Source organism: Cupressus sempervirens, chromosome 7 (assembly GCF_028749045.1).
Source record: "Cupressus sempervirens isolate cs-2001-9-10 chromosome 7, ASM2874904v1, whole genome shotgun sequence".
NCBI lineage: Eukaryota > Viridiplantae > Streptophyta > Pinopsida > Cupressales > Cupressaceae > Cupressus > Cupressus sempervirens.
The window spans coordinates 512,702,308-512,718,649 of NC_143124.1; the positions used below are offsets into that span (position 1 = coordinate 512,702,308).

Genomic DNA, 16,342 nt, shown 5'->3' on the forward strand with positions numbered 1-16,342 from the left:
TGTAAGTAAGGGGTCTTGTAGAGTCTTTAGGTAAGTGGTTATCATTCCATCTTGGAGAAGGGGACTAGGAGTAGCTGCAATTTTTGAAGAGCTAGGGTTGCAGCTTAGGAACCAAAGGATTACTTGGTGGACTTGAGGGTACAAGTGTGAATTCTTCTTGGTGTTCTTATCTAGTTGTGGATCTGGACTAGCTAGAATTGGTGTGTCATAACTAGATATTGGAAAATTGGTTTGTAATTGCTCTTTATATTTGGCCCTAATCTGGAAGGCCTTACAGCTAGGCATATTTCATGTAATCAATTATGTCTATGAATAAAGAGTTATGGTTTGGCATTAGATCTTACATTATTATTGTTTTGTTGTCATTTTTCCATTGTGTGGTTATTTGCTAGGGGTTTGGACATCTCCTATTTGGGGATTCTCCTGCCTTGCACTGTATCATTTATTTATATACCAACCATAAGGTTTTTCCAGTTTGAGGTCATTCTTTGTTGGATTACGTGAACCACAAAAAATGCCTCTCTAAAAAGTAAAATGGTTGGTACTCTAATAGAATGTACAAGTGCACAAAACAAAATAGACACCAAGTTAATCACATTAAACACTAGAAAATTCAATTTTGACATAATCTACCATCATACAATCACATGAGTTCTATTTTAAGCCCAAACCAAAATGATATTTAATTGTCCAATTTAAGTTCCCTAATTGCAAATATTCTTTGTCTTATTTATTATTAATTGCAACAATTGAAAGCGTTTATTCCACTTCGATTTATTAGATCCATATTCTTTGTAAACACCAAAATGAAATGCAAATGGTGTTGTTTGTGCACACATTGTTCCCTTTTAAGCAACAAAATGAGATATGAGTTGATTTTTTGATTAAAACAAGAGTTGTCTTACAACTTGAGTCCCACCTAATATGTAAAAAAAGAGAGTAGCATCTATGTTTTGTTGAAAGGCTAGGTTAGGTCTAGAAGGCATTTCCTCATCATACATGAGGATAACCATTTTGAATTTTCTTTAAATTGATGTGGAAATAATACATACAATATTATTAAACATATACAATGAAAGTTCCAAGCCAAAGACTTAACACAAACTATATTGCTCTAGAATTTAGAGAGGATATCATCTATATAGATTTAGTGGAGCTTTGATCAATACCCATTACAAGCTAAAATAGTGCATCTAAACTTGGAGAATATATTTTTGTGATGATGTTGATAGAAGTTCCTAAATAAATTTGTGCATATTTACATGTTTACATATGAGTACCACTTGAAAGAATAAATTTTCCCATAAACAAATAGTAGAGCACTTGCAAAAAGATTTAGCCTCTGCAAGGCTTACATACACAAGTTCCTAAGCCACTTTAGTCTAATGCTTGGTTGAATCAAATCCATGCACTTAAGAATTAGTGTCCACAAAAGACCATGCCATAGAATAGATAAATCCACTCTAAGAGAAGAATTATATTAATTAATTCATATAAGTAGAAATCATTATTTAGCCAAGGTATCATGAGTGAGGAATCTAGTCCTTCAAGTCATCTAAACCAAGAATCAATATTTAACTAAACAATGCAAGAAAGGGTTTTACAATTGTCAAATAATCTAAATCAAAGGGCATCCTTTAACTAAGCTTCCTTGGATATAAAATCAAATCTATCAAGTCACTCAAAGACTAAATTTTATAGGATCACACTTTTGAGAAGTTATTGTCAAAATAATATGACATGAATATACCATCCTTGTATGAAACTTCAATGGATACACCATTCATATTTCAAGTCACCCAAAAATAGCATTTGACAACTTTCAAATAAGATCATCGCTTGAAAGTCCATCTTGCACATCAAACCTTTAAATCACCCAAATATCACACTTGATTTAATCAAACATTTAAAGTATCTAAATGAAAAAATTGAACTTATAAGATTTCCATAGACCATGAATGATTATCAAGTCATTCCTTGGATCACACTAAATGTTCAATAATTACAATGAACGTGAGCAATTACATATGAAAAATGAGAGTTTATAAATCAAGATTAGATAAATAATGAGGAGAAAAGAAGAAAAACTAGAAAAAAATTAATACTAAAAATAAAAAACAATGAAGAAAACAAAACCTAATAATTAAACAAAACACATTGAAAACACTTTTACAGAATTATAATACTATACATAGCCCATATTAACTACTCTAATATATAAAAATATCACAATTAGTTTAGTATATTAAAAAAATGATAATTTAACAACTATATTAAAATATAAAAAAACAAAACTATAATTAGATAAACTGTTATATATATATATATATGAAAAATCAAGAAATTAATAAAATACAAAAAAGTAATAAAAGAAAGCTTAATATTTAAACTGGTTAACAACATAAATAAACTATTATAATATATTTAAATCAAAAGTAAGGTAATAAATATTAAATTATTTATTAACTAATAAATATGTTAAGAATATAATATATTTTATAAAGATAAATATATGATAGAATACTAAATCTAATGCTAAAAAAGATCTAAAAATAATATAAAGTTTTAAAGAACTTCCTAACAACAATCTAGAGATTTATTTAGTGGCATTTTCTACTAAACACACAAATTTTCCAAAATATCATTGTATGATATGGTGAAAACATTTACTAACATAAAATTAGCAATAGTTTAACATAAGTTGCATTGGTCTTTCCAATAGTTATATTTTATTTAAGTATAACAAAATATATGAGACATTAATCTTTGTTAGAGGCAAAGCATTACAATATGGGCAAAATATTAAAAATTGCATGCACCAAAATTCATAATGATTATGATGGGACTAATTCATATTATTTGCTTCTTTTTTATTGGTTCATACTTTTCACTAAATTTTGAGAAATGGAAAGTTTCTTTTCAAGAGAATTTTTTTATCGACCAATGACAAATTTTGATTTTGATATTTATAAATAAATCAATATTTTTTCATCCCAACAAACATTAGAATTTGTGTTTAGTACAGATGAAGGCACATTTACCGATGCAAACAAATGGTAAAAATAGGAGAATGAAAACATTAGTCCCCATATAGATAGGCAAGATTAAAAATAACATTGCAACACCTAAAAAGATAAATGTTACCAAAAAAAACTATCAATTAGTATCATAAGAGTAAATACAACCCATATCAATGTGCATATTACCACATTTATCTTCTAGCCTGATTTCCCAATCCATGTACAAGTTAAAGAGCCCTTTGGATCTAAATTCTTCTTTTAATCAATTGAGTGCAAATTTGCAAGATGGTTCTTTGTTTTCATCTATCTCTCATTCATTGTTCAATAGGTTATTGAATTTTGAATTTTTGTGTTTATTAGGAACATTGCATTTTTTTCATAATAAGTGTGTCATTTCATTACAAAGAGTGTGTCTTTCAAATACAATAGTACATTAATTAAATACAAGTGCATCTTTCTAATATTTTACCTGCAATAATGCATGATGAAGAGCTAGAATAAAGATAGAAGAAAATATGCATAATTGTAATAGAGAGTGTGTCAATATAGTTAGTAGAGTTTGATGAATGTGACTGGTGAGTGTAGCATTTGTGATAAACAAGTGTGGTAGGTGATCCAGACACCTAATTTTTTTAGAAAAGCTAGGGATACTAATAACAAGATTTTGATTGATAAAAAGAAAATGTTGATTTTCCATAATGAAAAATAGTCAACCGTCATAATAATGAAAAATAAATTAACCCAGATAACAACTCAAGGATCAAAATCATAGAAAAAAAATAGCGATTAGTAGCAGGTTAGTGTGTCACATGAGTATATCGAGTTTGTTAATCCATGTATGCAAGTGGATTGGTTTTGATAGTTAAGTGTGTCTTTTTCGTATTTTGAATGTGGTAATTTTTTTAAAGTGTGACATCAAGAGCAGTCGAGTGCATCCTTGTAATATATATCTCACTAGTACAAAACAATAATATATTACCAAATAAACTATTAAAAAGTATAGATATATGACTAATTTTGATCACATGACCATTAGTAGTTTATTTTTGAACATTTATCTCACAACTAAATTTATGACTAAACTATTTGAATCATTGATTTGACCATTTGTCATTTTTAACTAATAATTTATTTGGTAGTTGATTGTTGGTTCTCGTGTATTTGGTCATTTATTTGGTAGTTTATTTGATAGTTTAATTGATTATTTATTTGGTAATTTATTTAGTTGTTAATTTGGTTATTTATTTAATAGTTTATTTGGTTGTTGATTTGGTAGTTTATTTGATAGTTGACTTGGTCATTGATTTGATTGTTTATTTGGTAGTTTAGTTAATCATTAATTAGTCATATTAGAGCACAATGAGATCAAACCACCATCCTCCTTATAAAGTAGGTGCTCTTCCATTGAGCTAGTACCCTTTAAAGAAAATATTTGAAACAAAAGTTTCATGTCCCCTTCTAGAATGAAACCCAATATATTAAAATGATTAAAATATAATTAAATAATATATAATAAAGGTATTGTTATCTCATATATACATACATGAGATTACTATTAAAACTACTACAAATAAATGTGTATAATCTATTTTAAACTAAAATGAGGGACATCAATTATATAGGCAGATGATCCTCTGATCATGAAACCTTGATTACAACATCTCCATGAAAACATTATCATCTACGATAATAAAAAGAAATAAATAAATCACAATCATACTATGGACAAATATATGAATACTTTATTTCAAATTATCACTATTCAATCTAAATATTAAGATTATTTCCCAAGACAATAACACAAATATTATCTATTCATATATACTAACAAATGATAAAGAGATTCCTAACTAAGATGAAGCATAATATATTTAATAATTACTATTCAAATGTGTAATAGGTGCTACCACTTAGATTGGGAGTCCACATGCACAGGAAGCATTGGTTTAAACCCTTATCGTACATATCTCACAATACTAACCAATAAAGAGACAATTGGGTAGTTGAATTAAAAGAAAAAGGCCATGAATAAGTAGGGGTGAAAGAAAATGAAAAAAAAGAAATGACAGAGTACATGTATAATAATAATATTGAAATGAATACAATCATACCATTGGTGTCTAAAAACAAGGATTGAAATGGGGAGCCCTGTGCATGGAACTCGTAGTTGTTCCTTTTCAAATATACTCCTCTAGTAGCCCTTCTTCCACTCATTTAGCCGTGGAAATGAATAATTCAATAATATAATGACCATAATCAAATGGAGGAATTAGCCCAATTACCAACACATATACATATATGTTGCTCGAATTTTGTTAGACAATTGGTTTAAAAACTATTTATCCTATGTAATGTTGTATCGGAGGTTGGGCATTCCTAAAGTCTCACCTTTTATAATTAGAAATGTATAGAAATAGGGTTGCCTATGCATTTGCATCTCCTCCCACACAAACACCATCATCCAAAAGTATCCAGTGATAGGATGACTTCCCACCCCTTAATTCTACATGCCCTTCTTTGATTCTTCACATCCAAGCATTTCCTGTGAGTGGCCGAAGAAGAGAAGAGGTTTTAGTACTTCCAAATGTTCTTTACATGACCAAAAGTAAGAAAAGTCAACCAGTGATGTTTCGTGTAATGAATAAATACACAAAATTTACCAAATTGTTTAGGCCAAATTCGGTAGAATTTGGGGATCCTACTAGGGTTTAATTGACTTCCAATTACAATGAATCATTTAATATTTTTTGAAATTTTTATTTAATATTTTCTAAAATGCTCATTTATATTGTTGATCAACTTGAGAAATCCAAAATCAATGTCTAATAAGACTCCTCAGTCACAATCAGGCCATATGTAATTCATCCAGGTCAATGTAAAATAATGCATTCTTTCAATAATCCCATACATTTGCAATATTTTCCAAACTATTTATTAGAATTACAAATACATGATTTTTGTATAAGAATAAAAAAAAGCCATGCAAAACTATGTAAGCCTAAGAACAATATGCTATGTAACAAAGTGTAATGCTAAACTTCAAATATTTTAACTATGACTGCCAAAAGTTTCCTTGAATATCATCTCATGTATCTGCTACCATTTTGATTTATAGTACACTCCATTAAAGACTAAAACTTTGGAAACATATGGGTTATCCCCAAAAAAATATGTAACATTCATTTAGAAACTTATTGCATCCCTCTTAATTTGATAAAGTAAGTTATAAGGTATGAATTTTATGTTAGCTTCCTCATTTCTATTCTAGGAATTGATAAAGGTCAAGTATGAGAACATTTACTATTAATGAAACACTGGGAGAAGAAAATAAAATTTAGATGTGAATTAATACTATTTTGGTTGGTTGAATCTTAGTAAAAGGTGAAAAAAATCATAGATTGAAAAAAAAACATTTGGTTTCCTCACATGCTACCAAAATATAGATGTATAAACAAAAGAAAATCTACAATATATTTTAGTGCTATAAAAAAATGTGTGTATAAATATAAAGAATTAGGAATTAGATTTAGAAGGTAGATAGTTCAAATAAAAATGCTGTTGATTGCATTCACTAAACCTTTAAAAGTAAATAGTCTTTTTCTATCACAACTGATACACTATTATCAACAGGGTGTAAATTTGAACATTGAATTTTGCTGGGGTGATTTGGAGTCTTTTTTGGTTCTTCCCTCCCCATCTCCTTAGAACATGCTAGTTGATCATAAGGACTTCACTAATTTCTCAAAATCTAATGTCTTTTAAGAATCTTACTTATAAGTTTTACTCAAATATCATTCCACTAAAGACTAATCATCATCTCTTTAATAAGTGATGTAGTTATGTCATCCTAGTCAACATAAGGTGCAAAATGAGGCTCAATTGTTTGAAAAATACTATGATATGGGATAGAGGAAGATAAAATCCTAAAAAAATTTTGATGGATATATAGATGTAACAATGCAACTATAGAAAAATTTCCCTATGAACTATTCACTATTTGTATTTTGATTGATTTATCTTGTGGGGGACACCTTGGGCCACCACTTACTTTGCATACAAAAATAGTTTGACATTTAGAAATGGTCACCATTATTTAATATATTAAGAAACATATGTTTCTTAACAACAAATCTTGAGATAAGGTAGCCTTCATACATGTTATTTGATAGTCAGATAAGGTTCGTTATCCCATATATTTGAGGCTATTTCTGACATTGCATCATTATTTTCTTGTTGCATTATGGCCTCATCCTCCTGAGTGTTGCTTGAGATTGAATACCATTATCCTATTGTTTTGTTGCTTCCATAAGCTAGTTCTAAAAATAGGGCATGCATACATGCAATTCACATCAACATTACTTTACAATTCACAATGTTGTAGCATTAATTTATAATGCAAAATGCATTAACATTACTAATGACTAGTTTTTATTGCACCACAAAGTTTCAAAACAAGAAAGTGGATCTTCAAAAACTATTTCAAAATAGTCCCTTAACTTATAAGGCAGAGAGTAGTAGAAGAGTTGAATTGACTTGACAGACATAACTAATTTGGCCAAGGCTTACATAGGGTAATAGACAACCATTAAATATAAAAACATCGAAACACTTTTATACATAAAAACTCTACAAAGGAGACATCTCATGAATTCAATATGACTAATTTGACCAAGACTCAACATACTTGATAGACATAACTAATTTGGTCAAGGATTAAATAGCTTTAAGAGATAACCCTTAAAACTAAAAACACCAAAAAGACCTTTAGATGTAAAACAACTAAAAGGGAGAAATCTCATGAATTAAACTAAAAATACCAAAAGACTTTCAAATGTAAACAAACTAAAAAGGAGACATCTCATGAATTCAATAATCCATAGAGGAGAAATCTCATTTCTTTGCTATCATTTCAAGTGCACAATGTTACCCTCTAAATGAATAGATATTATTCATAAATAAAAAGAAAGAATGACAAACAAGTTCAAGGTTTGTAATAACTAAATCATATACACGTTTTGGATTGAGAAGGTTTCTATCACCTTTGCAATATCTAAGAGGCTCTTGTCACCCAATTCATTGTTATTTCATTTACATTATGAAAAAAAGAACAAACTAAATCATTGGTGTTCTCCTTGATATTCAAGCTTCTTGCAAAATCAACAAGAGAAAATTGGCAGTGCTCCAAACCAATCATCAAAAATAGAAAACTGCACAACATAAAAGAACAATATTGAATAAGCATAAGAAAATGGAAGCACAAGCTCACCTAAGATAAAATATACTTACAAATGTAGCTATAAACATATCCTCTATCACATGATACCTACTCTCTATCACATGATACTTTCTCTCTATATATTTTAATTTACTATAAACTAAAAATAGAAAATATATCATAGTTGAAGATTTTTTGACATTATGCTCAATGGCAAAAGGAAACTTGTATCCAATAAATATTTATAATGCAACTAGTGATTTTTATGGAGCATTTTTTGTAGAGCCTATTTTGTACTCAATGAGAGAGGGAAAACCATAAGAAACCTATAAATTTATCCTTTGTTAGTCTAAAATATGAAGTAAGTTAATGGACCTAGGGGTTAAAAAACTAGTAAAGATAAAGCTAATAAATTTTGTTCCCAAACAAAATGATACTTCTTATATTCTTAGAACTTTAAAGCTTGATATCAACATATATATCAATGAATTGTAATAAGTATTACTTTTGTTTACTTATCTATCCCTCCTCGACCACTGTGATTGGTTAAGTAAAAGATATGAAAAATATTGATGACTCATCATGTTATGATATTTTGTAAGAAAACCAATCTTCAAAGTAATCATGTTGGAAGATAACCAACCTTCAAAAAATTCATGTTGAAAGATAACCAACCTTCAAAGTTTTTCAATTTCTTGATGGTATATAAGAAACCTACTTAGCCAAAAAAAATATGTTAACACCCCTCAAGCAATTAGATATTTATGAAGGTATTGACAATAACACTAATTTTGATGAAAATTCATGCATGCTAGTCTTCTTATCTGACAATAGACCTTTTAAAATATTTCCAATTGACTATATCAATTTTTTTGTGCACTATCAAATCTATTAAAGTCTTCTTTGGCTACCTCAAATAAAACTAAAAGGATAAAAGTAAGAAAGATTATAATGACACTATAGGTGTTGTACACGATAGTACCTTAGATCATAGAATTTTGAATCATAGTCAACATGATTGAATAAAAAAATGACAATAGAACTATGAATTAGACAAAATGGATGGGAATGCTTTGGTGGAACAAGGAAACTCAGGATGAAGTTGTTCACAACCTATTTATTCAGATAACTTGGCTAGTTTTAGGTCATAAGTCTTTTGAGATATAAATAAACATGATGAATCACAAGCCACTTATGAGTGTCTTAAGAATAGGATCAAAGTATAAAACCTGTCATTCATCTATAACACTTGGACATGCATAAAAAACATTGAAGCATAGGACATTCATAGGTTCTACAATAAAAGTGGCATAATACCATCCTAACAAAAAATCCATTAAGATGCTATAAACAATCAAGATGGTACTCTTGTCCATTTCTTTGATAAGGAGGAACTTGTATTATATAACTTGAATTAAAATTTACAATTTATAACCTGTATGAAATAGGTCAGATCATGGATCTAGTGCTAATTTTTTACCAAACATACAACTAAAAAAGAAATTTGATTGGAAACTAACTATTGTTCACACACAATGTGGAAGCATAGTCAACATTATTGAATGAAAAAAAAACACTAGAACTATCCATTAGATAATATGGATGAGAATTCTCTAGCAAAATAAGGAAACTTGGGTTGAAGTTCCTAACTACCTATCTATTTAGATATCTTGGCTAGTTTTAGGTCATAAATTTTTTGAGAGAGACAAATAAACATAATCGACCAGAAGCCACTTATGGGTGTCTTAAGAATAGGAAAAATGTATCAAACGTAACACTCATCTATAACACTTAGACATGCATGAAAAATATTAAAGCATAGACATTGATTTTTGAAAACAATATTCAAGGTATAAATATCTATCTAAGAATACAAGGTGAGAGAGGGGAATTTAGAGATGTTATAGGTACATCTAGAGACATGAGGAATCAAATGCCAAGTTCATGAATTATTTGTGAATTAAAAAAAAAAGTAGAAAATAGGAAATTAATAACCTAATTTCCTACAACCTCTGTAGTGTCTCCATCATTTTCTTTTTAGACTTTCTATCATAGGATTCCACAAGATGACATCTAATCAATAATGTTATGTTTCTGCACATTGTAGAAGCTTTCTATCAAATAGTTTGTGTGATTTTTTATGCTCTCAATACAAATTAAATAAAAAATTAACCTTAATTTTTTTCCAATAAATAATTGAAAAAGGAAACCATAAATAATTCCTCTTTCATCATCTACAAAAAAGATATTTGCAATTACTAGAACATATGATTTGAAGTCAAAGGCATCATAACACACCTAGGTGAAGCCTTTGTAAATTTCAAGAGAATCAAAATATAAGGCTTCTGCCCAATTGTAGTAACATTTTTCACATAGTATGTATTAATAAATTTAACTTTTCCTCTTTGTGGAACTTGGGTTGAACCTCATGAATTTCCTATCAAACTAGTTGATTCAAATACATCTAGACAAGAGGTTTCAACTGTTAATATAGTAGATAATGGTAGTTGAAATGTTTTGAATAATCAAATAGAAAGATGTTTGATGTTTGAAAATAAGCTCCATCTATGTATTATTTTTCACCATTCGGGTATATGTGTTTATTAGAAAAAAAATAGTTTTTTGTAGTTCATATATGTTGAACAAATTCATTTGGATTGAATTGCTTATAATTCATCATAAGAATATATTGTTTCTAGATTAGATTAGGACACTATTCCAAATCATTTATAAGGAATCATCCAAGATTTCCAAAAATATATCTCTGACCCCTAAACTAGACTATAGAACAATTTAAAATAGACATATAAAGTTCAAAATTGATACCTAAGTCATCAAAGAGGCTTTATTAAAAATTATATTTGTTATCTTGGGTCCCCTTGTACCTAAATGGCTTTGTAAGCTGTAGTTCTTCAAGAAGGTAGAAGAGTATGTGTCAACTATTAGAAGGAAAGAAATAGAAATCTTAGAACAAAGATGACCTAGGTGGATTTATTATTAGTTCAAGAACTATATGGAGAGGTGCTTGTTGGATAGGGCATAGGGTTAATTCCTTTGCAATTGGATCATACCTTGGCAAGAATCTTAGTGTCAAGTCTTGGCATTAACAACCCTAATCCCCTCATTCAATAACTCTGATTGATCTAAATATTTTTCCTGGCTTCAACCTATCAAGAAACACCCTTTCCTAACTTAACTTTTTTCCAACTGTGCTATACTTTACACATATAGAATGACATTTAGGACAATTTGAATTAGCTCTTTCTAGGTTTAGCAGTTGTATCATCCTTGTGGCATATGTATTTTAACTCATAGTCTAGATGAAGAGTCATAGAAATATTTATGATCCCATAGATGAGATTGAGAGATGGAGTGAAGGTGTTTCAAATGTGGAGGAAGTTCTAGAAATAACTCATTGGGAAGTAATCATACAACTTCCCATATTGAATACTTTGATTTCTTTCCTCTTAGGATATCTTGTCAATGCAATAAGGGGGGGTGGGGGTGGATTAAAGTTGTAGAACATGCCAATTAATTTCATAACTGTTATCCTTCTACCCTTAGTTGGCAAAATACTACAAAGAATGCTAGTGCTATCATGCTTGCAATGAAAGATAAGATGAGCATTTCATTAGGGGATGCTATTGGGTCTTCAACACAAATATCAATGTTTGTGATTCAATTTTGTGTGGTTATTGTGTGGATTATGGGAGAGTGAATGGATTTGAACTTTGAACTTTTTGAGATTGCTTCACTATTTATTACAGTCCTTGTGGTAACATTTATGCTTCAAGAAGGCGTGTCAAATTATTTCAAAGGGCTAATGCTTATTTTATGCTATTTGAAAGTCTTTACAAGATTTTTTGTACATGTTGATCTTGATGATGGGAATGACTAAATAATTTTGAGATGTTTTGCAATTATGAACATGAAATAGTAAAGTAATAATTAATTCCATTAATCCATGACAGTTTATGTGACAAACCTATTATGCTCTTTTTTGCTAAGTTGTGAAATGTTGTTTTTAATATATAATATATTTTTACATGATATTTGGTTTTTCTATTATTCAAATTAATAATAAATTAACAAGATTTGAGAATTTAACCTATTATAGAGATTGCAAAAATAATATCTGAAATATGTATCTACTATCTTCACATATGCAAACCCTACTACTTCTACATTGAGAATGTTAATTTCCTTCTACTCCTACTATTTTCACTTTGAGAAATGCTAATTTCATTTTACTCAATTCAATAATTAAACTAATAAAATTCAAGAACACATACCTAGAAAATGTGTGTCCCAGTATCTACATCAACAAAACTAGAAGGATAATAAAAAAGATAAATTGCTTGCATCTTGGTATAAAGCACATGCCTTCTGTATTCTTTTCTATTTCCTCCCACTCATATTTATTCCTCTTTCTCTGATTTATGTTTGGTCCCCATAAGGAAAAAATTCAAGATCATTTTTAAATGCACAAGCCACAGTTCACTCTCATATCTAGTTTCTTCCCATCCCTTCATAAAGAGAATATTATCTCTGATCTTTCCAATTTGTATCCATGGAGCTTGCCAAACATATTCTTTGGTGCCACTTATCTTTATAATAATTGATATTTTGGGAATCTTTACAAATCTGATAATAATTTTTGAATAATTTTACAATAGTGACATTAATCATTACTTTATTTTAGGGAACCTAGCTTATGACCTTGGGGACTATGTGTTTAACTTATTTTAATCAAAGAAATATATCCACAAATCAGTATGTGTAATGAAAAAAATGATCATAAAGAGAACATCAACAAAATATCGATGAAGAGAATCACTCATCAAACCCACTACAACCAGTCTATTGTTTAGATCAAATAATTCCTTTAGAGAAGAAAGCCTTGACTAGTTACTATTTCTAGACCTAAGCATCCAAAATATGCAAACCTTGGGAAAAATTACTAGTTGTTCTTGATACCAACACCAAAATAATTCTCACTATTAATTTTAATTACAAAGTCTATAAATCTTTTTAGCTATTTTAATTTACCATCAAAATGTTGTTAAATATCAAATAACTCCTCCCAAACCATAAATCATAAAATACCATTTCATGTTTTGGAATAAAAAGTTCCACCATTAGGTTCAAGGTAAGAGAAAATCATACTCCATAATTCTTATTCATGTCTATACATTGTAGAGTCTCACTTGTAGGCCATGTCATTTACGAAGAGGAGTTATGTAAGAAAGATCTGAAGATTCACATTAAACAATATGGTATAGATTCAGAAGAAATGATTTCTAATAAAAATCTAATAGTCCTTGCTCTTGTTAGTGAGGGAAACCATGAGCAAGCATTAGAAAATCTATTTCTAGCCAACAACAAGGATTTTGAAGTTGCGAATGTAGATGCTAGCATTGGTGACATGTATCTTGCCTTGGGTCTCTATGATGAAGAAGGATTTGCGTAAAATAAAGCTCTTCTATTTTTTGAGTAGGTACATGGTAAAGACAACATAATCATAGTTGCATTATCTTTAAGCCTCACTGAGGTTTCTATGAAAAAAGGAACAATTAGGCATCCAAAGACTTATAGTGAAAATGCACAAAGGATTTATACTAGAGTAAAAGTTAGCCACTTCCCTAATGAAATTATATTTGGCTTGACAAAAGTTGTGAGATTATTTGAGTCAATGGGAGATTATGAACATTCAATTCACTTTTTTCAATAAGCCCTTGAAATTTTGGAGAAACATCTTGGGCAGTATAGTGAAGTAGCCGCCATTGAAGCACATATGAGAGTTTTGTTCCATGTAATGGGAAAATATGAGGAAGCTTTAATGGCTTTGAATAGTGTAGTAGACAAGTTCAAATGTAGAATACAAAGAATAACTTGGTTGTTTGGAATGCTTCTCAATCTGATGGTTCTTGCTTGTCTGTACCTTGATGCATTATGGGATGCAATGAGTGTTTTTGAAGAGGCCAAGAGCATTTTAGATGAAAGGTGTGGCTCTTACCATGAAGATATTTTGGCCATTAGGACAAACATGGTAGGATCATGTGATGCATTAGGCAGGATAAATGGTGCAATAATTTTATTGGAATAGATTCTTGATGTGAATGAGGGTAGACTAGGTACATTGCACCTAGATTTGGAAAGTGGTAGACAAAGGCTCAAGGAATACTTAATGAATCAAAAATATCTTGCACCAATAAAACTAATTTAGTTAAAGACCACCTATATTTTTCATCAAGAGTACAATCTTCCAGGTTTTAGTTTAGATTAAATGCTTAAGCCAACCTCCTTTATGCAGGCTTGAAAAACTAGAGTACATGGGATTTTATGTGTAAACCTAATCAAGACTGCATACTATTCTATAGATGGGGTTTTCAACCTTTAAGAAATTTGAAAGAAATATGTAGCAAGCAAAAAAAATTACTTTTAAATAGAAAAACTTTGTTTTTATATTGAGGCCTCCCAATATATACTTGATGGTTGTTCATGAATCCCAAATAGTTAACATAACTCTAAGTTAGAAAACAAAACCTAGCTCTTTGATTTTGTATTCATTTCTAATACTTGTAGGTCACCCTAATGCTGACCTAGTAGGTATTGAGTAATATTATTGTTTTATTGTGGTAGAGTTCCCTTGTTATGTGCTTGTCAAAAAATATGACCATGGAAAACATATAAATAATATTGTAATCTTAGTGTGTGACAATTTTCTACAAAATAAGTTGTTTATATTCATTGTAAATGTTCTCTTTATGAGAAAATTTCACATGCTTTTATAATTTCAAATTTCAAGATAGAGAGTTTCAACCAAAAAAAAAACCTATTAAAATTATTGTACTTATTACCATAAAAATATAAATAAATACACTTCAACTACAATCTATAAGTCTATCCCAATGCCCACTAAATGTAGAGTATGTTTATCAAGATATGAATTTTTGCAATGAAGCAATAAAATAAAATGAGAAACTTACAATCTATGGTAAATCCAATCCAAAAAGCCATAAAATCTATCTTCTTATTTGTAAGAACTTCATCTTAGTTGAATTTTGTTGACCCAAAAAATGATGACCTCATAAAAATGATGCTAGGCATTACACATAGTGTGTACCTTATACATGCACTTACATACAGAATACATGTCTGTTGGAAATTTAACACTACAATATTCATAATTGATGCACTTTCAATTATATTCTAATGTATTTCCATACCATGTATGAGTGCTTCAAATTTGACAAAATCTAGGAGCATACTAATGAAGGTTGTTGAGACTAGCTTTACACTTGCTAACTGTAATTGTTATCTATATCACTAGCTTTCTAAACAAACCCATTTTGTGTGTATCCTGCAATCATTTTAGTTAAGGACATCTCCTTTTTCTTAGGCATTCCTTTGAAAAGATTCAAAGCTTCATCGAACACACCTTGTTCAAAAAAATCATGTTCTATGAGAGCACATTCAAATTAGAATTTTTTTTCTTCTGAAAATCCTTATATTGGCTCTTGATTTAACAGTGATTATTAGTACTAGTAGAAAAAAAAATGTATTATACCTAGAGGTAGCTAATACTCATGGTTAGCATAATACACTATATCTCAAGGCCAACAACATGAAGCATAATACTTCCTACACTTCTAGCTCTATTGAATGAAGGTGGGAGTACCTTAGGGATTTAATTAATTTCTTTACTCTTACCCTTAATCCCTAGGAATAGCAGATATGGTCCCTTTTCTCTAATATATGCAAAACAAACATGAACTACAGTAGCTAACAATACTTCATGAATTTCCACACATAGATAATTACCACCCTTATACACTTGATAAAATCTATATTGATTGATTTAGATTTGAATGTAAATTGGATATGGAGTGGTAGAATTTATTCTCATCTCCTTTTGATTTATATGACTAGTGCCTTATCCATTGTTACATAGAATCAACTATTAGTAGGAGATCCAATTCAAATAACTTGTAAATGAATTTATCAATTGTAATCAGCCATTCCCATTCTTATAAAATATCCCTTTCATAAACTCATAAACTCTACTAATTTATTTAAGCACTTCCTTAACTCCTTGAATTAAAAG

At 29.5% G+C, this 16,342-nt stretch overlaps 2 pseudogenes; both read left to right on the plus strand.

Annotated features, from left to right (window-relative positions):
* The first annotated feature begins 11,441 nt into the window (after positions 1 to 11,441).
* Positions 11,442 to 12,133, plus strand: LOC149547777 (vacuolar cation/proton exchanger 2 pseudogene; annotated as a pseudogene).
* Positions 12,134 to 12,281: 148 nt separating this feature from the next.
* LOC149547778 (protein KINESIN LIGHT CHAIN-RELATED 1-like) lies at positions 12,282 to 14,529 on the plus strand (annotated as a pseudogene).
* The last annotated feature ends 1,813 nt before the right edge of the window (positions 14,530 to 16,342 follow it).